Source organism: Pyrgilauda ruficollis, unplaced genomic scaffold (assembly GCF_017590135.1).
Source record: "Pyrgilauda ruficollis isolate IOZ18807 unplaced genomic scaffold, ASM1759013v1 scaffold272, whole genome shotgun sequence".
Taxonomy (NCBI): domain Eukaryota; kingdom Metazoa; phylum Chordata; class Aves; order Passeriformes; family Passeridae; genus Pyrgilauda; species Pyrgilauda ruficollis.
In genome coordinates this window covers 94,277-114,800 of record NW_024524067.1, presented here as the reverse complement: position 1 = coordinate 114,800, position 20,524 = coordinate 94,277, and the positions used below count along the sequence as shown (strand labels likewise).

Here is a 20,524-nt window from a genome sequence, read left to right as displayed (position 1 = left end):
GCTCTTAGCTGGCAGACTGATTTGGGGAATGTAATGGTTTCTAGCTAAAATATAGCTAATTTTAGTACAGTTATGTCCAGTTTACAGGAAGTATTAATTTGCAGAGGACTAATTTCATAAAAATTAGATGCTGATGCTTTAAATTAGGAAAACACACTACATTTCAGTCACTGTGGAGGAAGGCAAGTGTGGCAGCGATCTACCACGCTTCTCAACTAGACTGAGCACAGAACTCCTGACTGAGCCCAAATACACAAAAGGGAACAGGACAATTACCCAGAAGGTATACAGAGATGATGCCTTTGCCTACAAGGAAGAATTAAGAAAATCAAAGCTCAGCTGAAGCCAAAACTAGCAAAGGCTGATAAGGACAAAGAGAAAGGCTATTCTAAGGACATGGGGAACACAAGAAAGACTAAGAAAACTTTAGAGCCGCTGTTTAGTGACACAGGCGAGAGTGGTGGGTGCTTGCCAAGTCCCACCCTTGGCAGAATGGTCTGGATAATAACAAATGTGAAGATGGGAATCTATGTGCGTGAATGAAATAAGCAAAACTGTCTGACAGGGTACAGGCCCCCAAACCTGGTCATGTTACAGAGCAAGAGGCTTGTCAATTACATTAAACAGAAACTAGGAAATTAGACAGAAGCAGTTGTTTGAAGTAAAGGAATCTTCTTGAAAATAAAACCAAAGTCAACAGTAGTGACAGTAGCAATAACTTTGGAAAGATAACAGCATCAGTAAAACCCAAGTTTGATGCTGTCAGAAGTCACCCCACTGACTGCATGGTATCTGCCCAGGCTAAACCAATACAGCATCCCTCCTAGTGGATGCAAGATCCTGTACTCCAGCTAGCAGGTGGTCAGTACACACCTTAAGCATGTGAATGTGAGCTTGTCAGGTATGCTATCACTGGCATATGCATTGGGACATAGCACAGCACATATTAGAGAACAGCACAGATACCCACAAATCTAGAGTGTCCACATCTCCAGCAGAAATCATGTGTAAATAGCGGACACTGCAGTTGAAGAACAGAACAGTTAAACACCAGCCTAGAGAGGCTGTGAAATGTCCATCCCTGAAGATGGTAAAAACTTAACTAGAAATAGCTCTGAAAAACCTTTTCCAATTGACAATACTTTGGGCAAAGGATGACCTCCAAAGAATCTTCCTAAAATAAAATACATGGTTCTACACTTATTATTGTTCTCAATTTTGAAACTACACCTCAGTATAAGTTTTCTTTAATTAGATGTTTTAATATTTCTTCAAGAGTCTTGTCACCATTCCTTCCATTCCATTTAACTTTTAATTAGGCTGACATATGTCAGAGTATTTAATTTCTTGTTATTAAGTTCGGTACTACAGAAACCTAGATATATTCCTAAAATGCTAATTAGCCTAATACTATAAATATCATTGTTACTTCTCAGGAAAATATAAGATATCAATACTTCACAGACATGCAGAAATACTTTTGAGATGTTTCACTTCAATAACTTTCTGATTACATAAGAAGTTCTTTTTCTGCATGGGATAAAGAATTTAGTACATGCTATCACATTAGAATTTTCACAAAAACTAAGAGAACACCAAAACAAAACCAGACAAAGAACAGTTTGCTATTGTCCTTTATGGTTTAGAAAGATAGATACAAAAGGAAAGAACACTATAATATCTGCTGCATTTACAGTTAAAAATTCCTGAGACACATCTATTACATGCCTAATTCTATAGGCATGGTAGCACATTGTATTACACAACCGATGAAGCGGCATCCTCTTTCATTTCATTCCAAAACACGGAAGTGTCTGAAGTCCCCAAACAAAACAGAAGACCTGAGATGAAATCCTTCAAATGCCCTCTCATTTGTCTCCACTTCAGGCATATATACATTTTATCTCTTCCACAAGTCTTTGCTGTCTAGTCTCCTCCATTTTACCTTCCGACTAAAGGTTCTCCTTGTCTCTTTTTTGCTTCCTAGAAAAAAGTCTGATTTGTCTTACAGAAAAAAAATAAGCTACACTACAAGTTCAGGGCCTATCACTTACTACCTCAAATGGCACCACCTGTTCTAAATGCCTGGGTGTATGCCAGCATACTTGGCATTACATACATAGGATCCAGATATCTTAGTGTGAACAGGCTATAAATAACAGACCAAAACTCCCCTTTTCTCTTTCAAGCAAGGCTACAAGATCACTAAAATTCACCTGTGTAGACACCATCTCTGTATAATTAATTCAACAACACTGAGAAGAACAGCACTGCTCTAGAACTAATGTCTTTTAGCAACTGAATCTGAATGCAGTAGTATTAGTACTACAACAGCTGCAGTCATAATTGAGAAGGAGCATAATGATATTGGAAACCACAATCTTGTTTGCTTGATCTTCAATCTTTGTCCAAGCAAACTTCAAAGGATACAAAGCAAACAGACAAAGAAAAATTTTTAATTATGCAAGACAGACACAAGAGTCTTCTTCAGAGGAAAGACCCCATACAAGGGTACTCTCTTTGCAATTAATGTTTGCACATAGGTCCAAAACCACCCATGAAAGAAAAAGGGCTGCATGATCATAGGGTGACCATGATCCAACAAAGGGGCATGTAGGAAGAGAGAGAAATACATTAGGTTTTAATGCACTGAGAAAGAAATAGTTTAAAAGCAACAATTTTAAGGACTCATTTGGAATTTTCACTCAGAATAACCTTGTTCAGAATATTAACTGAAACAAGAACTATTGCCAAAAAAGAGCTGCTACTATGCGTGAAAGAGGCTAACATTAAAGGGAAAATGCAAAGACTGAGAAAAGCATATAATTACAATCTGCCAAAAGATTACAGTGCTTACAACTATATTGGAGGCAAAGATATTCCAGCTGATGAATAGTGGTTCTGTTTTAAGACATCATTCATCTCTAATCATGGCCCACTTCAAAAACTGTTAGCACAAAGTTTCTGCTCTGAGTGGACAAGCTTATGTCAGCTTTTTCAGGAAAAAAACTTACTCTTTAGACAACTGCACAATCCACCCCCTTAATGCAGTATATTTGCAGTTTACTTGCCATTTTAAAATCTGAGAAATACAATTTCTTAGGAGTTTATGGTATTTAGCAAGAGAATTACAATTCCTTAGAAGGAGTTGGAAGTCCCTCAGTTTGCTGGTGTTATGAAGTTAGAGACCAACAGAAAGTCCCCAGTTAAAACAATCAAAAAGCCATTATGCAGCTTGCAAGAGTCTGCAAGTGCCTGATGTATCCATGAAGTGAACAGTGCCTGACTAGCACTGGCACACATAAAGCATTGAAAGACAGTCAATGTACTAGAAGCATCCTACAGCCCTGTAGAACTACGAGACACTTCTAGACCTACCAAGCTGTCTTGGGTGGACTTCACCAGTCTTTGCAAATTACCAAATTTCCAAAACAATGTCTTAAAATTTCAAGTGGTGGCAACTTGTTTTATGAAGTATGACTTCTCCACCAGTCAGTTTCCAACAGCTGCAACTGCAGATACCATTACTGCAAAAAATACATTACATACACAATATTATCATCAGTTACAGGCAGCATCTGGAAAGCTCTTATAATGGTGACTCACCAGAGGATCTCTAGGGGCACAATATAAAGCATACATAACTTTCAGAAAAGCAGTATAACACGGATTGACTTTTCTAGAATCAGTGCTACTATAAATGCTGACAATCCAGGAACAAACTAAGAATTAAAATGGAACTTTAAAACATAAGGGGATGACAGTACTAAAATGAGCACTATAAAAAATTATGAAAAGGCATAATTAAAAAAACCCCACAAGGCTCTTCCAGAAGTGATTATTCTAAAATGAAGAAACCATCATTTTTATACTGTCAGCTTTTCTAAAATGAGTACCCTGACATTTTGCAAAAGAATGATTCATTGCTCATTCAAAAACCAAACACTGCTGCTATATTGAGGCTCCACTTTTTTTTTTTTTTAATGAAATTGAGTGCCCCATGGTAACAACCCACATGCTGTAACAAGTTGCAACTATTTAAAATATTTTTCCCCCACCAATTTAATACAGTCCTACCCCCTTTCCTACTCATGCTACAGTTACAGTACAATTAAGAAAAGCTACTGCAGCAAGGGAAAGAAATTGTCCTGGGTACCCCTTAGAAGAAACAGCAGCTGAAGGAAAATATCAGCTGACATCATTCCTGCTGACTCGCTCTCTGCTATGATAGCGAAGTCAGTAGGCTTAGAAACAATTATGTCCACTTGACCTTTCTTTCGTAAATACCCCTTCAGCTCTTCCCTTAAAGCAGATCTAACACTGCTGGCTTAGCTCAAGGAAATGTGAACTTTAATATCACCTTCTCAAGCAGACAGTGTTACTTACATAAACTATTTTGCAGGGCATGTAATGCATAAACACAAACTGTCCCGTACCTACAATTACACATGACCTAATTTCCAGACATTAAGATAATAAAATTGAATTACTTTCTCTGAAAGTAGTTAGTGCAGTCCAGTAGCATTACAAAAATGCTATAACTCATTACTAAAACCACACATCTTCACTTTAGGACCTTACAAACAACAACAAAGTATCAAATCTATTAGTTATTTCTTATACTCTGCTTACATTATATACTAGAGCTATTCAATTATGTATTATACTGATCTAGGTTTTTTTGGTATATGCACACGCCAACTTGCATGCTATGTGAAAATCTAGACCTTAATAAGCTCGACAGATCCCCATTACAGAGTCTAAACAGCACTTTCTGAAAGTTCACATGTATTAAAATACTATGCCATCTTCTGAGAGAAGGAGACTTAAAAAAAATAAGCTCCTCTGGAGTCAATTCACAAGAAACGCTGGTGTTTAGCTCAACAAGCTACACCTGACACATTTCACACAACCATCTTCTATTCACAAGTTTCCAGTTATAGCCAAGAATTCAGTTCAGGTAAGACTGACTTCAAATTAAGCTAAATACCTCCAAACCCAAGTAACAGGAAACAATAGGAAGATTATGTCATGTATGTCAAACAATTTTGTACTGCTAAAGAACCTTTTATCTATCCTTACGTCATCACTAAACAATTACATTAACCAAGGAAGCAAATGTATTTTAAGAAGGCAACTGTTTCTGGGCCACAACACATTTAACTACATCATTTCGCAATCAAGACACAATGAACGTTTAAAGAGCTCAGACAAACATTGATTTAATTGATTTGCCACTTTGTAGCAAACCTCCCGCCCCATATCTCTAGAGATGTTTCACCCTAATAATGATATTTTGAAGGGAGAAAATTGATCCTAGACCTTCCTCATTTCAAGCAAAGAATGCATGTAGGTCTCTCTAAAACGAGAAAATCACTGAGTATATCATATAAAGTCAACACAGTACTACTTCACCTACAAAATATTTTTCTTATCAGTGAAATACATAACACTGCCCTTCAAAGAGTCATGCTAGGATTCAAACGGAAAATCACTTAAAACACATTGAACAGATCACAGTCTGTTTTCGGGCTCCTTCCAAACTCATGAATGTGCTCATCTCTCTTATCACCCTCAACAACGTCTTTTTAATTATAGCAACAGGGTATACTAAAAATAAAACAGCGGGCTCCAAAATAAATGTAAAAAAACCAAACGACTAAGCATCAGCAAGAGTGACCGACTCCCAACGCAGCTCGCTGCAGAGGGGGCACGCCCTAGTGTTCCGGGAACAGCGAAGCCGTGGTAACGTGCTCCGAGGAAGTAGGAGAAAGGCACCGAAACACACACCGCTGTGATTTCAGCACATCTTCCTTTTTCCCTCATTTCGCCGTTTCCACTCAGCCCCCAAAGGGCGCACGGCACCTTCCCGCGGATCGGAAGGAGGGATCGCGCCCGGCGAGCACCAGCAGCCGGAAGGGCTCGGGCCAGGCCGGGCTCGGCTTCCCCTGGTCCGCCCGCACCAAGCCCACTGCGGCCACACGGAAGGGGCCGCAAACCGCCGCCCCAAGCTTCTACTTCTGCTCGCCGACCTGACCAACGAGTTCCGGTTGAGCCGCTCCTCCAAACCTGAAGAACCGGGTTCCCGCCCCGCTTCGTCGCCCGAGTTTTGTGTCTATGACACCCTTCCTCCTCCCGGCTCTCGCCCTTACCCTGCCTCGGCCCCAGGGAGTCTTACCTGCGGGCCAGCCTGCCGCAGAACCGGGACGCCTCAGGAGAGAGGAGAGAATTGTTTTACTCTTCCCTCCACCGTTTCCAGGGGTGTGAGGGGCTCGTAGATCCCGGAATCACTTCAGGATCCTTCCTTCCCTCACTCCCTGCGCCGAGATAGGGGAACAGTGGCAAAAGCCGCCCCAGGGCGACCACAGTACCCACCACACACGGACCGTCCACGGGCCGCGACGAGGGAAATGCTACCTCACTTAACCCTCTCCACCGTCCCGTACCAACCGTTCCCCGTGAGCGGTTGGGGGAACCGGAGCTGCAGGCAGACAAGCCGCTCCGCTCCAGGCCGCCCTCCTCTTCCCCGCCCCGCACTCTTGCCTCCTCCCCTTCAGCGCCAGGCGCTTACGGCCACATCGAGAACTCGAGTGAGAGACTGCGGTAAATTTCAAACCGCCTGCATGGCCTTGCGGAAGGAAGAAGGGGCCGGCGCTGAGCAGAGGTAGAGAGAGCGCAGGAGATACCACGACCCACGCTGGTACCGACAACCACCGCACTTGCGCGGCCCCCACACAGGCCAGGGGGCGAAGGGCGCAGGCGCCGCGGAGGAGAGGGCGGGACGGCGGTACGCCCGCGTGCGCAGAGCGGGCGCAGCTGCGGGGACCGCGGTGAAGGGTGGTGGGCGGTGCCGCGCCCCGCCCCGCCCGGCCCGGCCCGGCTCTGCTGCCGGCGTCCTGACCGCCTCCCCGGCGGCTGATGGCCTACTCGAGTTCCGGGTCGGCGTGGGTGACTGCGCCCTGTGGCGGCTCTTCAGCCCAGGGAAGGCGAGAAGGCGATCCGAAGGAGCAGCGCCCTCCTCTCGCCCCGCTTCTCCTTTCCTCAATAGGCAGCGAAGAGAGGGGGCGTCATTCTCTGTAGAGTGTCGTACTGCAGTGCACGCTCTCCGCCTCGTCCCCCCTTATCATCGGGCAGGCCGGCTCACTCAGTGCTGTGGTGGGTAGAGGTAGGTCTGACGCCACCTGATTTGAGCTTCGTTCCCGGGTTTAGCTAGGACTTGTTTTTATTGATCGGCGTTCCCCAGGGAACAGGCATGCGAGAGGTCCGGGAGACCGTGGCCGCCGCTAAGGAACAGCAGCGCGCCTTGCCTGCATCAGCCGCGGCCGGGCCGCTGGGAGTCGCCGCGCTCATCTGGGTGCCCAGTTCCCACCGCTTCTACATGGCACCAGAGCGTTTCGGAAGATTTACCGGATGGATATCAGACAAGGTTTATGAGTAAAAATCGTTTGCAGACATTGGCACCTTCGCTTAGACTGGCCTAAACACGATCAGACTTGTGTAACATCAAAATTTAAATACAAGTAGCCGGCATAATCCCTAAGGAAAAAATACAAGTAAAAAAGAAATTACTGTACCATCACATGTATTGCAGGTTATACACAAACAGTCATGAAAATTGATGAGATTCTGCTGTGAGATAGACTTGGGATCACACTAGTAGTAATTTGCTTTCCAACACCTCTGTAGTTAAGTGCAGGGTGTCTCTTAAGAGTGTAGAGATAATTAGAGGAGATGGCATTTGTATGTTGGAAATCACATGGAAATGAAAAAGCAATAGTTAAAGTGGCAAGCATAGTGGTAAGACTCAAAAACATGCAGCAGACAGAGTTCAAATGTCTTACTAAAATAAGCTCAAGTGGATGTGCACAGGGTAAAAAAAAGGGATATGCAAGTGATTTAAATCTATTAAAGCAGATGTATAACATATTTCTTGTGTTTCATTAGTATTTTATAATTTTCTGTGTGAAAAACCTACAGTCTCTCAGTCTTTTTCCTCATCTGATCATACAGTATAGCCTCACCATCCTAATTTTTAACATCACATTAATTTCTGTAGTAAGAGAGGATGATCTCACTGGAGGGAGGTGAAGTAAAAAGTTTCTCATGGACCGTCTATAGAAAAGACCAAAAAAAGTACTGGCTTAAAACCTTCATTTTTATTTGACATTTATTCTTGCAGAAGGACTCACCTGATGATTTTCTGGGCTTTGTAGAGAATCATCATTAAAAACATCTTGGGCTGTTTTGGTTTCCCCTGGCTGGTGGGAGGAGTCTTTTATTCATTCTTGAGTAGAGGGTTTGTGGAGAGCTTTCTGAAATGTGGCATGTCCCAGGTCTTTATGGGATCTCCAGTATAACATTGCTGTTAAAGAGGAATTTTTTTCGATCATTTGTACATTTTTCTACAATGAAGTGTTGATTTTTTCATACTGCTAGTCTTTTGATATCATAGAGGGCACATTTTTCTTTAATGATGCAGTAAAATGCATATCTCCTTGAGACCAGGCATGCATTTTTGTCTTTCATTTTGAAAGAGCAATTGTTTACTTGACTGAAAAGCAGTGTACAGTGCAGTTAAAGCAGGCAGTGGTACAGGATGGCACAGTAGCAATTCTGAATTCAGCATTTTTAATGAATTGCTAAACGTGTTATATACAGTTTCATTTATAAATCTTCAATTAGAAACCAGAAAATGAAAGTTATGTTTGAACTTTTGCTATGAAATGACTGCAGTTACAAAATGATCAATTATTTATGAATATGCCTTGATTAAATTATTACTGAAGCTAGTATAAAGCTTGCTCTATTAATAATGAGTTTCAGCTTAAAATAGGTAAATGAATGAATGAAGTATCACTGGATCTGCCTTTGAATATTTTTTCTCTTCACTGTTGTTGTTTTATACAGTAGGTTAATATAGATCACTTATCATATGTAATTAACTTGCTAATTTACTGTCTCCCTTTTCTCTGGAAATCTCTCTCTAAAACTGTTTAGCTCAATTAAGGCATTCCATGGATGGACTCTTACTTAGTCCTTTTCAGAGTGATTGTCAGCTAAGAAATTATTTCTAGGATGAATCTGTAAATGAGTTAAATGGACTACTTTGAACAATGTCAACTTCCTACAATAATATGTGTACAATTTTAAAATATTTTGTCACTGTAATAACTTCCACAAGAGAAAAAATATATTTACTTCTGCAATGTTTTCTCTTTCTGCAGTTCTGAACATCTGGTTTTTTGCTCCCACACTTTAGCATTTATAATTTTCCCATGAATCTTTTGTTTCATGATTATTGCACTTTCTGATCAAGAATGTAATAGTGTTCGCACTAAGATAAGATCATAGCGTAACTTAATTCCTGATGGCGATCTGTATTTTCCCTTCTGTGTTCTCCCTATTCTTCTTTCTCTCTCTCTCTCTCATCCCTGCCACTCTCCCTTTGTGGAATTAATAGCTTCCAGGTGTTAATTTAACTGGTAGATTGGTTTACTGATGAAGACTCATTTATTTAAGAGCACTTTAAGAAATTCTGACAACCTCATCTAATTGTTTCTGTCATTTCCATTTTGTGTCCTTCCTTTCCAGTAGTTTCCATCTCCTCAGTTCAGGTACCATCACTCAGCAATTCATTTGACACAACATACTTTATTTTTTTTCTTTTTCCTCCCCAGATGTAGTCGATCCTCTTTTGGAGATTCCCTGTATTGTTAGTAATTGCTTGTTCACCCTTCCCTATAAAAGGGGTGTTACAATGTGGGATATGGATTGTGTTTGTTAAAAGGTGATAATGGTTCTGTTTACCAGAAAGCCCTGTGGGAGGGCACAGCAGCAGGCTGGGTGGTTGGATGTGAAGCAGTTGTGGGAAGAGATGCATGGACAACATGTGAGCAGGAAGCTGATTGGCTGGTGAGATGCATGGAATAGCAGCACTGCAGCTGAGCAGCCAATGGGTGCCCTTCTTCTGTTAAGTTTTGCTTATGTCCACTGGAAGCTAAAGGTATATATGGGAGGTGTTTTCTACAATAAAGCCATTTCCTTCATATGCACAAGGAGGTTGGGGTGTCTTTGTTCCCCATTGCTACCTTGTAATACTCCCCTGTGACAGGTGCAAAATCAACTTTTTGTGTCTACACTGGAAAATAAGTGTAAACCGCTTTTGTAATGTAGGAAGAAAGTCTTGGTTTTTTATTTGTTTTGCTTTTCAAAACAATTATTGGATGTGCAAACAGGAGCTTCTGCCAGGCCCTTTCAGTCTTGTTTTCCGTCACCTTTTGTTAAGAGTTTAATTTCTACAAAAAATACATTTCTGTCATCAGATACAGCCACAAATACTTAAAAAAAAAAGCGTTTTCAATCCCAGCATTGGTACGGTTTTTAAAATTTCAAGAGGAAAAGAAGCACAAAATGTGCCTTTTTTTAGGTGACCTTTTGTATGTGATCTTCTCTCCACCAATTTGTTAACTCAGAAATTATTAGAATATCTCTACAAAATCTTTCAAATCTTCCACAGAATTTATTGGAGTATAGAGGGACTATCGTCAGACTTTCCATGTGAGCTTTTTGCATACTTATAACATTCACCAAGTTGTGGAAAAAAACCAAGCATTCAAAATTCCTGTCTGTTTTTTTTGGGCATATGCACATTTCACAGCTGTTATTATAGACTACGAAGTTTCCGATATTGCTTGGTACTGCAGAACGAGTGAGATTTAGTTTTTGCTTTTACCTCATTTACTTTAGCACTGGAAAAATCTGTAGGGCACAGTAGGAATTATGCACATATACATGCATTTTGATGAATGCTCTCTAGCAGTAGAACTGCACGAGTTTCCATTAAGTTCCAATCCATTTAATCCTCAGCAGGAAAAGAAGGAGGCTGGCTGTTGAATAGCTGTGGGTAGAGCTAACTAAAAAATTTGTATTCTAATGTTTTCTAAAAAAATTTAGACAACAAAGTAAATACAATCTTTTTTAGAAAACTTCCATTTTAACACAGATTATTTAATTGACCAAACAATTGAAAACAGACTGTTCTCAATATTCTAGATTTTCACAGTTTTGGTAATTTGTGTGTGTGTGTGTGTTGGTTTATTTCTGTGTTTGGGGTATTTTTAAGTCTTTCAGAAACAAGCACTAGAATAATGTGATTTATGTTTAGAATGTGTTTTAGGAATATTTTTTTTAATTGCTATGGATCAGTATCCCTGAGTCTTATTTTGAAAGACAGGTGTCTGCCAAGGAAGGTGGGAATCTCTCTGGGAATGGAAAATGTGATCCCATTCCCTCCAAATTATTATAACTTTTGATATTAGAGGGCTGTCAGGCAAACTATGAGAAAAGGAATAACAGTTCTTTACTAGCGTGTGTAGATATGCATATACATATACATACGTAACAAGGCAAACAAACAACCACAACGGCAGCAACACCAAACAAAAGAACAGAAAGCCATTAAGAGGCTTCTCTGGGCTGCGGCACTGTCCCCTTTGATGCAGTTGCAGTCACAGCAGCGGCGCTGTTGGCTCCTGGCTGGGCAGGGCCGGTGCGATGATTCCCCCGAGGCTGCAGGGGGCGCTGCAGCATGGGGGCTAGCTGCCTCTGCACTGTTTAATGGCAGCACTGCTGGGGGAAGAGATAGAAAGGGGCTTCCTTTACAAACTCATGGGAGGCAGCTGGTCCCGGTGCCCCCCCAGATGGCAAAATGGGCTATAGTGGGAACCTCAGAGGAGCAAGCTGGAATGGCAGAGGCGAGCAGACCCCGGGGTGGCAAACAAAATGTAGCAGAAACTCCGCAGCCATAGCAGGAGCTGTGGGGGGTTAAAGAGTAGCAATATCTCCAAAGCAGCAGCAGAAAAGAGAGGGCCAGACAGTAGCAGCTGAGTTCCCACCAACAGCTGTGTGACACTCCCTTGGTAGAGGAGGGGAAGGGATTGGGGTCCTAGGTTTTCCTCTGGGGCACCTGAGTAGATGGTGAGTGGTGTTAATAAAGTCTCAGTTCAATGGCCGCTGTTAGGACCAAAGGCTCACTCACGGAAAGGAAGAAGCAGTGAAGGACCAAACTCCACAGTGGCAGGGAATTCTCCCCACAGCAGCAACAGCACCATCTGCTCCCCTGGTCCCAAGAGCAAGAGAGAGTGAGGAGCTGAGCCCTCACCCCTCAGCCAAAATCTCGTGGTATCTCTGCACTTGCAAAGAGAAAGCCCACCAGCTGGGTAGCACGCTGTACTCTTCCTCCTCCTCACTGGCTACATCTTTTGTCTCTCTTAAGTACCCTTGTTATAATCTCTTAGGCAACAAATGGGAGAAAAATCCTTGAAAGAAAAAAGAAAAAAAATCCTAACCTCCAACATCATGGTTATATAGTAAAATGTTAAGAACTGGAGTTTCTGAACAATGTTCCAACATCAACTTCTTCATAAGAATTACGGGAAGATGCATTATTTTGATCATCCCATTTAGATGCAGGTAAATTATGAAATATCTTAAGAAGGTTTGTAGATGAAGACTTTTTATTTGTAAAGAAAAATATGAAACAGTATTCTAAAAATAATATTTTTTAAATTAAAGTTTTATTTTAAAATTTGGAGAGTTTATAGTATACATAGCAGTATGTAGAGGATTTTGTGGACAGTTTAGCTAGCTGACAAAGGTCATGCTGGAATAATACCGTTAGTTAAGCAAGAAGGATATGAGGATAGGAGTCAGCAGTCAGTGTCCAAACTTGGCAAGGTCACTATGCCCTTGCTGCAACATGAGGTTGTGGGAGAGGATCGTTAGCTAGGAAAATGAAGAAAAGATAAGAAAAGCCTCAACAGAGTAACCACAAGAATGTAGAAGTAGGCGTAGTTAGCTGATAAGTAACTAACCAATAATGAGCTCGCTTTTTGCAATATGCATTAGCCTTATTAACACTAATATAAATATGTGTGCCTATTCAATAAAGTTTTGAGACTTGCTGATCACCCATATTGCGTGCCGCATTTCTCCCGCTGATCTCAACAAATGGTGACCCCGACGTGATAACGGGAACGGCAACCACGGTGGATCAGTGAACAAGTTCAGGTCCTGTCGCAGTGAGGACGGTGAATAAACACTGCTGAAAAAGCGAAAAGTGCCGCACCCTGGGTAATCTTAAAGAAGAGCCCAGCCGATACATGCTGCCGACACCTTTGTAGAAGCTGCATCAGCGCTGAAATTCTCAAAATAGAAATGGAAAGGCAAGCAGCATATTATTTATTTACTTGCTTTTTAAAAAAGCGTCAGGTTAAAGACATAGATTTGCAGAAACAGCTCCCCCAGCCATTAGCTTTTGGGTATGCGCAAGGACTTTTTCAGAATCCTCCCACAGTACATGAATTAACGGAGTGGTGTAAGTTCGGGACCATGAGGACGACAGGGGCCGCGGGAGAGGCCGGGGCAGACGTGGCGGCGGCGAGGACGCGTGTGGTGGCGGCGGCATGCTCGGTGCTGGCAGCGGGCACGCGCATCGCGGGTCCAGTGACGCGCATGGTGACAAAAGCTCGCATGGCAGCTGTCCGTGGGGAAAGCGCACAGGTCACGAGGGAAGTGCCGGCCAGCGCCAGACGTGGGGGCCGAATATGCGGCAGCGACAAACACAGTGCCAGTGGTAGTGGCGGCGGAGTGCGGCGGACACGCACCAGTCACACGAAACCCTGAAACTGGAACTGGGAGGGCTTTTTCACATTTTGCAAGTGCACAAGGGCACAAGCGCTGTAGGACATGCTCCCGCTGGCTGCGGGTGTTGGCGCAGGGCCAGGGGGAACCAGCCTGAGCGGAGAGCCAGCCGGAGCGCACCCCAAACGAGATCGGGGCTGCGCGGGTCCGGGCGAGGGCGTTCCTTTCCACACCCCCGAGATGACGCAGCTGAAGCTGTGCCGGAGCAGGCGGAGATGGGATGAAAGTATTAGTAAAGATTTAATTACCCAAGGTGTCTTGGAAGACAGAGCATTTGGGAAAGGTCAATCAAATCCTGTTGTGGGGTCATCAGTCGATTCCCCAATGATTTAAAGTTTTAAGAATTATTCATATTAAGTTTATAACCTTTGTTATTTTCAGTTTTTGTAAGTAATACTGATAGATGATGATTGTTGTTAATATTAGATGAATGATTTGGGAAGGTTGTCTTAACCCCTTTGAGCACTTTTTATTGGTGAGTTTTCAGATTTTTGTGATGAGAATTGTTATTGGTGTGTTGTTGTGGTGTTTGTAGCCGGCTTTCATGTGTTTTTCTATCTTTTTGTGCGATCAATTGCAAGACACAGGATCTTCAGGATCCTGTCTTTTTATTTCCTAACTACTTATATGTTTCTGAAAGTTTTTATCCAGATTGCCAGTTTTGTGGTTCCTTTCAATTATTATTTCAGAAATATTCCAGCAGAGAATTCAAGAAGTTTGCTGTGTGCCTATTCAATAAATTTTTGAGACTTGCTGATCACTCATATTGCATGCCGCATTTCTCCCGCCGATCTCAACAGCAGTATATTTAATTTCACATAAAACTTCTCCATTCCAGCTAGAGATCCAAGTGTCATCATCCTTAGAGACCTGATAGACATACTTCCAGATGTCTTTATGTTCTGTTTGATCTATATAGAAATGCTGATAATTTCCTATGCTAAGATCCTTCTTGAAAACTCAATCTGAAATCCATTCTATCTATTCTATATGTGCTATATATACTGAAGAGAGAGTATGTAAATGTTAATTGATTTTACTGACGGCGTACAAGCCACATAGAGGAAATCACATGCTCTTACGTATTTTTTTTGAGCTTGTAAAACTTAAAAGCAGTCACTGGGTTGTGTGAGTAAACGTGGATCTTTCAGTATGTACTCATTTTTCTTTGCCACTTTTCTGACTCCCATTATATTTTAAAATTTAGAAATGTCATTAGAATGAAAAGTTTAAATACACATTTTTAATACATGTTTTTATTTTTATAATACACTAAAATCTAGTTAACATTTATCATAACTCTTCTATGCCTGATGTCCCCACAACCCAAATTATCTTTACCTATTACAGTGTTCCCATCAGGTATGCAGAGATAAAGAAATTCTTCATAACAAAGACATATCTACTATGGATTTTTTGGCATTTTTTAGAAAATATAATAAAAATTTTAATGCTCCTATTTTTCTTCCTACATGAAGAAACCACTCCTTTATGGTTCTCTTCAAAATCTCAAATGCATAGATTCTTCATACAGCAAAAATAGTTTTCTCTAAACCTTCATTTTCTCCAGCAACAAAGCTGATGCTGTGTAATATATTTTTTAAGTAACCAATTAGAATAACTGACAGCCAGACAGGGAGAGGTGCTTCTTTTCCATTAGTGTTGTGACTATGCTGCTGCTCGCAGCTTCAGTTTACTTCTCTGTTGGTCTATGTCTAACATTAACTTGAGTCGTCATTTGAATATGAAGGTGAATATGAACAGTAACAAGTACTGTTAAAGTGGAGAAGCAAAAGGACTGAAATTTAAATTTTAAATCTTAGGGTCTGAACTGTACTTTTGAGATTGTCCAATCTGTTTATTGCTTACAAAAAGAGTCAATGATAACCTTGTATCTTCTTTTTTGCGCTTAATCACCAGCTCCTGAGCAGTTGCTCCCTCTTCAGTCAATAGCTGCTGTAGATGATTAACACTCCTGAGAAAAACAGTCTGTTCCAAATAAGCAGATTTAATTTAATAATTTCATGTGCTGAACTGAAAATCAGAAGACTGGGAATTAAGTAATAATTGTCTACAAGGCACATGCACTCCAGATGTAGAGCAAAACCAGCTTTGCAGGTCATATTAGAGAAGATAATAGCTAAAACACTTGACATTTTAGGGCTATCATGCTATACAAATGTTTGTTGGATTTTTGTGGGGTTTTTTAAAGGTAAGTTTATATTCTTAACATTTTAGAGAATTTAGAACATTTAGAGACATGCAGAGCTGAAAGATTTCAAACACTAGGAATCAATGAGGGAGAAGAAAAATGTGAAAAGTTCACATAACAGTTAATGTAACTAAAAACAATTAAATTAAAAAATTAATTTAAACTAAATACAGTTTGAACTGTGTCTTACTTTCCAGTAAAATATTGCCTGATTACATTTGTCTTTAATTACTAAATCTACTATGTAGATATTTCCTTCAATGAAATTAATGGAGCTAAAAGAAGACTCCACATACCTAGTCATAACATTCATAGTGGCCAAAGTGAAAAGTGAATAAATAATTTAAACATTTAAACAAATTAATTAAACTAAATTAAATTGATAATACTCCTTGAATATACATTGCATTTTAGAGCTTGCATATACTTGCTTAATTAGATTTTGTAGCAAATTTATCTTTATGTGTACTTTATGTTGAATTTTCTGAGGGTGATGGCAGTTCAACCTTTTTGAGCCAGGAGTAAAAAGCAAATATTCATGTTTCTGTATGTAATGTGTAGTTCTGATCTAAAACTAATATTGTAGAATTCTATATTTGATGAATGAACAAAAAAAGATTATATTCAATTTCTGATATTTTGTTTGGCCTTTTCAGGGTTTATTAAGATAATCTTGCAAATAGTCATTATTGTTAAGGGACATCCTAAATTATACCTATGCATAATAACTATGCAGTTCTGTGAGACTTCTTGAATTATATTAGCAAAAGTCAAACCAATTGAAAGAGAGTAAAGAAGGCTATAGATTACAGAAGTGGAAGAATCTGTCTTCAACTGTTTCTAGTCTGGACAAATGTAAAAGCACTATAAAAACAAGATGTAACTCTAAATATATACTGGACAATTCTACTTCCAGACGTTATTTAATTCTGAAAAGTGACATGAGAGTCTTGTTTAACACTTCTGTCGAATTTGAAAGGAGAGACAGGGTAACTTTTGTGATGATTCATGCCTGAATATTTTGAACACTTACTGTTCTGACTAGCTGAGTTTAAAAAGTGAGGGAGAGCACACACAAACTGGATTATAGGTACTTGTGCAGACTGGTTTATCAGCATCCACTTGAGAGACGGTTGCAACTGAGCTCAACTTTAACAGATGCCACCAAAGTCATACTTTTTAAAAATGGGATTACACAGCTGTAATGGGGATATAGTTTTGCAAGGGAGGACATTTGTTACAGGAAGTGAGATGGGAGCAAGAAATAATGCTGGGTGATTAAAGGAGCGAAGGCTGGTTTTGTATGTCTGGCAGTTTGCTTTGTAAAAAACCAAAAATACCTGTGCACTCACCAAAAAAACCTAAACAAAACCCAAAAAACCCCAAATCCCATCTCTCTACATGACTACAGAAAGCATATGTGATGTCAGAATCAAGGCGAATCAAGGCAAAACAAATAGGGATCTTTTTTCATGCTGTTTTAATAGGAGTTTTTCTGAGCAAAGCTATACTTTGAACCACATCTTAAGCTTTTATGCAACAACTTAGCTCTGTTACTTTGTTACAGACATCAGTTTATTTAATCACTTAAGAGAGAAAAAAAAGCTTTTTGGATTTGTAAATAATAGAATGGGTTAATCCACCAATTCAAGAGTCCTTCAAATCACCCACTGAAACTGTAACTTTTGGTTTTATATATAAAATACAGATAAATGCAAAATATATAAACTAGAACATCATACGCTAATAAATTAAGTATTAAAACTGATACAGACTGAACAGAATCTAAAACATGTCCCAGTGTCTAATGACAAGCAATTACTTAAATAACCATTTCTTGTTGTTAGGTTGTTAATTCATCAAAGACATTATGGTATTCTCCTAACTCTCCATGTCTGCTTTGCCTCAAAACTTTTGAGAAAAAATTCAAATAGACACCAGACCAGTATGAGTAAGATGTGTACTGACTTTTCAAGCTTTGCCTCTTTCCTGAAGGCAATATTACAATTCTCAATTCCTGTTAAGCAAGACAGCCCTGCATATTTTTAGAAAAACCAGTTCTGCATCTACATTTGTCTATATTTTATGTTAAGGGGAGAACATTTGGCTGGGTTGCTTGTAAAAAATGGTACCAAGAATAACCAGTAGGATGAAAACTGCTTTCTAAAGATAGAAGTATGAGTTAATGTAACTAGAATTTAATTTATTGGAACTACATAATACTTGTTGTATTTCTCATAATTTGTCATTGATAAGACAGTATATCCTAGAACAGGAAAAAAGTGGCTTCCTATCTCATAATGGTTTGACGCTGGCACAATGCTAGTGCCCCCATGAAAATACGCTTTCCTTAGTGGCTGCTGTGAAATGTGATCAGGAACAGAGCAAAGCAGGCTCCAACTCAGGAATAAAGGAAACAAACTTTATTAACTACAACATCTAAAAAGGAACAGACACAAAACTAAGAATGAAAACCCTCCAAATACATTCCTCCTCCTCCCCCCTTTTCCTCCACAGCATGAAATAAAACCTTAGATTTTCACCCAGTCACCATCTCTCAGATAATCAACTTTCAGTCCATCACCACCCCTCAAATAATCAACTCACAAGTCCATCAGGGAGAGAGGAGTCTCCCCTTGCACCATAGGCTTCCCCTGGAAACACAGTTGAAACCTCCTGTGTTTCCATGTCACTCGTGGCACCGCCCGGAGAATATCTGCCCTTGTGCCTTCTTCCCTCCATGTCCAGTGCTCTCACCACTGCACATGGACCAGGACTGCTTTTAGGGTTCCCCTTTTAAGGATGCTTTGCCCAGTTCCAAAAAAGCAGCAGTCTCTCAACTTCAGGACACCAGTCCCCCCCAAATTTACCCCCTGGGGCCGAGGGGCCTCGTGAACAGAGATCTTCCTCTTCACTGAAGACAGAGGGCATTCCACACCCTCCTCCGCCGTCTCTGTTCACGCCACTGATTCACTGCACTCTCTTTGGCTTCAAGGCATTCCCTCCCCCTAAATGCAGTCTCTGTGTCACAGGAAAAACATGGGTCTGTCCACGGCCATACAAGAAAAGAGTCCAGCCCAAGGCCACTCTATCATCTCCTCCCACCTAGGATTCTTCTCACCTCTTCCGACATCGCTCACTTGCACCAACTTTCATCACATTTACCCATTTGCTCCTGTTTCGTCTCTCTCTCTCCTCATTCAGATTCAGGAGAATCAGTATTTGTAAGGTTTCCATTATTCAAGAAAGGGGTTAAAGTCTTCACCTCTGTCTGCCCAGAACTCCCACGAAGGCTGGTTCTCGGTGCTGCATCCCCGACCTCCCCTTCTGGCTGACTGTGCTGCCAGTCCATGATATCAAATTTCAAGGCAGCACAGGCACTGGCTCTCTCTCTCTCTATCTCTGTCCTGGAGGGTAGTGGGGGAGGCCCGATGCCTCTCAGGGCTCCTCTACCCTTCTATCTTGCAAAGCCTTCATCCCCTCCTCTGCCCAAGGTTCCGGCCTACCTCACCCGGCCGCATGGCTTCCCCTCCCCCAGCCAGCCCCAGCTGGGCAGGGGAGGTCTGACCTCCTTCATGGACCGGGACCAAGAGAGTTCCTGTGGGACTTCTCTGCTCTTTTAGCCCCATGTTCTCAGAGGCGGTCCATACCTTCAGTGGCCAAACCAGGTGACAATATTCAAATCCAAGCACTGACTGATTTGACCACAACCTCCCAAAAAACTCACTTCCTTCTCAACCTAGGAAATATCTACATGTTGTTACTGAAAAAACAAAAACACATTTCTTAAAGAAAGAAGAAAAAAGGCCCCCATCACAGCTGAGACAGCAGCAATGACACAAAACTCCATATTCATGAGAGAGTAGCCAAATTTTTGAGAGCTGTTTGCCTTATATGGCTTTGAAAGTCTGCATAGTTATTTCTGATTGGCTAAATTAGTTGCCACCCAGCTAATTGGCCAATGGTGCCCATGTCCCCATCAGCCTAGACCTACTCCCCAATGGCCCAGATCAGTCAAGTGATATAATTAAGGTAATTATATAATTACTTACATTTCAGTTATAAAATTATAATCAGGATTAATTAAACTGTAAGGTCTCCAGGCCAGCAGTTAGACATGATAGTTCCCCCTTTTTGTTTTTAAATACAAAGGCAGTGTCTGTCATCCTTGGCAGGGCCCTTGCAGACAAACACAGCATAATGTACAGAACAATCATGATTATATAATCCGTGAGCCATCAGGAACAGCTTTGCAGGGTGGTATGCTGCGAACTCATCACAACCATAACCCAATTACAACACACACACAACTTTCTTACAAAACTGTTAAACCTTAAAAACTACTATGGGTAATATTTTACAAACATATAAATTATTTTCAAATTGTTAAACCTTAAAAACAATTAAGGGTAACACTTTGCTTGTTTCTTTCCATTGAAAGGTACAAATCCAAGTGCTTAGTTTTATTCCCAAGATGTCTGTCTTCTTGAGACTATGTAAAGTTACGGGTAGAGGTAGACTGTCATTCCACTGGTCCCACATCTGCCTGGAGTGGTGTGTTGTTCCAGTTACTGCTCTATGTCTGCCGTGGGATTGTTGGGGAGACATTGT

At 40.9% G+C, this 20,524-nt stretch overlaps 1 protein-coding gene across 37 annotated transcripts in view; it reads right to left on the bottom strand.

Moving 5' to 3' along the window:
• The window catches only part of LRRFIP2 (LRR binding FLII interacting protein 2), a 57,402-nt gene extending 50,598 nt beyond the window's left edge, over positions 1 to 6,804 (bottom strand). For 30 of the 37 annotated variants that reach the window (XM_041471637.1, XM_041471646.1, XM_041471635.1 and 27 more), the window contains exon 1: positions 6,179 to 6,710. The gene's annotated coding sequence lies outside the window, so the exon portion shown is untranslated. Of the gene's footprint in view, positions 1 to 3,378; positions 3,399 to 6,178 lie in introns of those variants that run through there. The other 7 variants (XM_041471647.1, XM_041471625.1, XM_041471623.1 and 4 more) reach the window with 7 other exon arrangements.
• Positions 6,805 to 20,524: the final 13,720 nt, after the last annotated feature.